The following is a 4,786-nucleotide window of genomic DNA, read 5'->3' as shown; positions in this document are numbered from 1 at the left end:
CTGTCACTTCATGACTGGCTGGATCCTTCAGACTCTGGTTTTCACATTTCCAGTGGTCAGCTTGGATTTTGGAATCCCAGTGTCTGTCTTCACCACATCTCCCCACGTTATCACACTCCTTGCCTTTCTGATGTTCCCCAAGACTGGCTATCCTTCTTCACCCTGTTTCCGGGGGTGTGGGTGAGCAGGGATTTCTCTGGACTCCGCAGGCCCATGTTTTCTGCCTTCTTCGTCCTGGCTGTGACGGTGAGGTGAAGAGTGGAGCGAACGCAGCTGACTCAGGGAGGCTGATGCAGGTCGGCAGCAGTACCCGCAACTGCTTGACTTCCCTCTTTTTCTAGTCTCTTCACCTTCCCTCCCATCTCCCATTTTTACCCATCGCTCAGTGCTGAAAAGAAACGAATATAACCAGAGCACCTGGGGGGATGACAGGACCTATCCCAAAGGGCTTTTGAGGTGATCCGGGAGGGTGCCAGCAGTGAGAGAGCAGGCTTCCAGGAAGGAAGAGGTGGGTGACCAGCCTAATAATAATCATGATGCTTCTTATTAAGCACTTAATGTGTGCCAAACACTGTGCTGAGAGCTGGGTTAGATATAAGATGACTAGATCGGATACAGTCTCTGTCTTACCTGCTTGTCTTGGGCTACTGAGTCATTTCTGACCCATAGCAACAGCACGGACACCTATCTCCCAGAACGCTCCGCTCTCCATCTGCAATCATTCTGGTAGTGGATCCATAGAGTTTTCTTGGTAAAAATATGGAAGTGGTTTACCATTGCCTCCTTCCGCTCGGTAAACTTGAGTCTCTGCCCTTCACTCTCTCCCATTCCCCTGCTACAGCATGGGTGAGTTTTGACTTGTAGCAGATTGCCTTCCACTTGCTAACCACTGACCAAGCTAGGAATGGAATGGGTATGCCTCTGCTTGACTCTCCCTCCCATAGCTGAGACTGGTAGAGTACTGGAAACCCTCCAGGTGTGACCCTGAGTGGGGCTAACCTACCTAGGGGCTACAAATCTAAGAGGGAGGGTGAACAGATAGCTATTTCATCCCCATTTGTGTGGATAAGAAAATTGATGCACAGAGAAGTTAAGTGAATGACTGGCCCAAGGTCACAGAACAGGCCTAGATCCTAGATAGCCCTAGGCTCTATGTTTGATTTATTTATTCAATTGTAGTCACTGAGCACTTACTGTGTGCCAACACTGTACTGATTGCTTTGGAGACTACAATAAAACAACAGACAAATTCCCTGACCACAATGAGCTCACAGTCTGAGGCCATACTGAGCCACTGGTGTGCAGCTTGGGCCTTAAGACAGACCTGTTAACTAAAGACAGTGGAGACAAAGATGACCTGCTCTCTCCCTGCCACCCCAGCACTTTTTCTTATACTGGAGCAGTGTTCAGGCAGGTTCTTTCTAACTTACAGCACCATCTGTGGCTCAGGTTCCTCTTTTCTAGAGGTGAATCCAATGGGAGCTAAAGAGTGGGAGCCCTAGTTCTGGAGACAGGAGTTTGGGCTCTGGGAAAATGATCAATTAATCAGTCACTGGTATTTGAGTGCTTACTGTGAGCAAAGCACTTGTTCCCTGCCAATAAGGAGTTTACAGTTTAGATGGAGACACACGTGAATATAAAGAAATTACAGATATGTACATAAGTACTGTGGGGCTGAGGCTGGAGGGAATAGCAATTCATCGCATAGTGGTCCCACAGGAATCCAATAAAGATGGATTTCCAATAATAATAATGCTGGTATTTGTTAAATGTTTATTGCGTGCCAAGCACTGTACTAAATTCTGGGGTAGGTAGATACAAGGTAAGAGGTCCCACATGAATCTTACAGTCTAGGTAGGAGGGAGAACAGGTATTGAACCCCCATTTTACAGATGGAATTAAGGAACAGAGAAGTGAAACGACTTGACCAAGATCACACAGAAGGTAAGTAGTGGAGCAGGGATTAGAACCCAGGTCATCTGACTCCAAGATCTGGCTCTTTCCACTAGACCACGTTGCTTCTCTAGTTTAGGTCTTCCGTGACCCTTCCCTGCCAAAGCTCCAACTGGTCCACTCCCCCTGTTCCCCTTCTCCTCTCTGACTGTCCCCAATATTTGAGGAGCTTGTTGGCTGGCTTCAACCCATTCAGTCCTCACACTTGAAGGCTGCAGCACTAGGGTTCCTAGCCATTCCTGATTCCGACCTGGTGATTCCAACAAGCATTCAGTGACCACCCCGACCCCTACATTGGCTGTCATCCTTCAATCTGCTAGAGATGGGCAAAATTTCACCTGGAAGGAGGTGGTAGGGGAGCAGATTGGCCTCAGTGCTGATCTGAGTTGGAGATCTGTGTTAGCAATATGTCTGATTACAGTGATGTGACCTTGTCCTGCAGTGCTGTCATTGTTTTCTAGCTGACCCATTGAGGCCTATAGAGAAGGTGGAGTCCTGGATTGCCTGCCTCCATTACCACTTAAACATTTTGTAACGAAATGGTGGGTGTGTGGGCAGGTGTTGTAATAGGGGAATGCTAAGTGCCTGGGAGTCGGGGATTTGGGTTCTAATCCCAGCTCCACAACTTGCCTGCTGTGTGACCTTAGGCAAGTTACTTAACTTTTCTTTGCCTCAGTTTACTTAGCTGTAAATGGAGATTAAGTACCTGATCTCCTTTCCTCTTAGACTGTGAGACCTAAGTGGGACAGGGATTGTGTCAAACCTGATTATCTTGTACCTACCCCAGTGCTAGCACAGTGTCTGGGACATACTTAAATATTTAAATACTTCAAGAATTGTTAATGGGTTTGACAAGGAGCAAAGTTGCAGGCCAGTAGCCCTCCATTTGGGGTCAGGGAATGTGTCTACCAACTCCATTGTATTGTGCTCTCCTAAGTGCCTAATACAGTGCTCTGCATGCAGTAAGCACTCAAATAGCACTGATGTTGGTTCTGTGGGAGTTAGCAGTATAAAATTCTCTGGAGCTGGGGATCTTTCTGAGCCACAAACTGATGGATGGTGACAACCACCCCCCCTACCCCAACCTGCCCCAACTTGTTTCCACCTGCCTCTCAGATTCAAGCTTTGCTTTATGGGCAAAAGGCAGAAGGAGGGACACAGGAATGGGGCGTGACTGTACTTCAGAGCTAAATCTGTGTTTAAAATTTGCAGAAACAGAACAAGAGGCAATGCAATGGGACTCTGAAATCCCTTGGATTGGGATGGATGGACTGTCCCAATCCATCAGTAGTATCGAGTAATTACTGTGTGCAGAACATTGAAGTGCTTGGGAGAGCACAAAAGACACAATCCCCACCTACAAGAAGTTTATGATTTAGAGCATTTTGGAGTTGAGCAACTGAATTTGGAATTTTTCAGGCATTGGGGCATTGTCTATTGAATGATGACACCCTAAATACTGAGTGGATATTTCAGAAAAGTCTTGGGAGGGATTTTCTTCTGGGTTAAAAGGAACTTTCTTTTATTAGGTTCTTTGTTTTAAAAGTGTGAGTGGTTGGTCTGACCAGACCTGTTGGGTCTTGACTTACAAACTACAGCTTTAGCCCCTACAGGAATAACTTCCTCTTCTCTACTACGCAGTGGGGAAAATTGCCCATTGTCATTCTCCTGAGGACCTTCCTTAGCTCCTCCATTCAGTGAGGTGACCTGGACTGCACTACTTGGAAAGTCACATGACGAGCAGTTCAGAAACAGGCACCTACCTGCATCTTTTTACTTTCCCGTCCTTGAGATAGTCTTGCATTCCTTGGAAAGCCAGGAGCCCTGTGCTTAGCTAAATTTGGGTTGGGCAAGGTGGGCATGTCTTCCCTATTTGCCAAGTGATAGTGCCCCACTCATCTGCTGATCTAGGAAAGATATATCAGCACATATGAAAGGGTGCCCCTTTTTTGTTCAAATCCTAGTGAGGAAGAGAGATGAGAACTTAAGAAGGGTCAGATATGTAGGGAAAGAAGGGAAAAGGGTATAGAAAAATGGAGAGAAATTCATTCATTTAATCAGTTATTGAGCACTTACTGTGTGCAGAGCACTGTACTAAGTGCTTGGGAAAGTACAATATAGCAGTAAACAGATACATTCCCTTCCCACAATGAGATTACAGTCAAGAGGGAAATAGAATCCAAATCTGGAAACTTTCAACCTTGGATATTGTCACCCATCGTCTGGGGATGGGTTTGTTCAGCAATCGGCTTGGAGAGGGAGAGGGGATGGAAAGCCTGAGTTTTACATAAAATTTATTCCGTGAGGTGAATTGAATTATTTAATTGTTCAGGCGCAATGGATTGAACTTCCCTTTTGGGAGGAATGTAATCAATTAGCAATATTAGAACTTCCCTATTGGGAGGAATGCAATCATATGTTAATCGTGCATGGGTGAGGTGGCTAGCTCTCACCCATGTGCACTTCCCACTCGGGATGAATCCACTTACTTTCCCACATGGGAGGAATTCATTACATTACCCTCGCACGTGGTGGGCAGCTAGCTCTCACCATGTGCTCTCCCTACATGGGAGGAATCTGCTTATGTTCTCCATCTGCAGTGGGGCACCTAGCTCCCACCCACGAATGTTCAGCGAGACACTCACCCGTCGCGCGGCCCTTTCCTCAGTGTGTTGGCTCTCATTGCAGAGCGGGCATCTGGCCTTCTGGGCAAAGAAAGACATGAGGACCGCTGCTGCAGCTGCTTCTCCTGCTGCTGCATGTCTTGGTGTTCTGGCCCCAGAAGGTGAGAGGCGACAGGTATTTATCACCTATGCTCCTATGCCATTCCAGC

The 4,786-nt window shown here is 46.8% G+C and overlaps 1 non-coding gene across 1 annotated transcript; it reads right to left on the bottom strand.

The window, feature by feature from the left end:
- Nucleotides 1–856: 856 nt before the first annotated feature.
- Nucleotides 857–994, bottom strand: LOC119926216. Its single transcript, XR_005450109.1, has one exon. It is a non-coding gene; the product is annotated as a small nucleolar RNA SNORA7 (small nucleolar RNA).
- Between the last annotated feature and the right edge of the window lie 3,792 nt (nt 995–4,786).

This window comes from Tachyglossus aculeatus, chromosome 3, assembly GCF_015852505.1.
Source record: "Tachyglossus aculeatus isolate mTacAcu1 chromosome 3, mTacAcu1.pri, whole genome shotgun sequence".
NCBI classification, from domain to species: domain Eukaryota; kingdom Metazoa; phylum Chordata; class Mammalia; order Monotremata; family Tachyglossidae; genus Tachyglossus; species Tachyglossus aculeatus.
The sequence above is the reverse complement of the archived record's forward strand: the minus strand, read 5'-3'. Positions and strand labels throughout refer to the sequence as shown.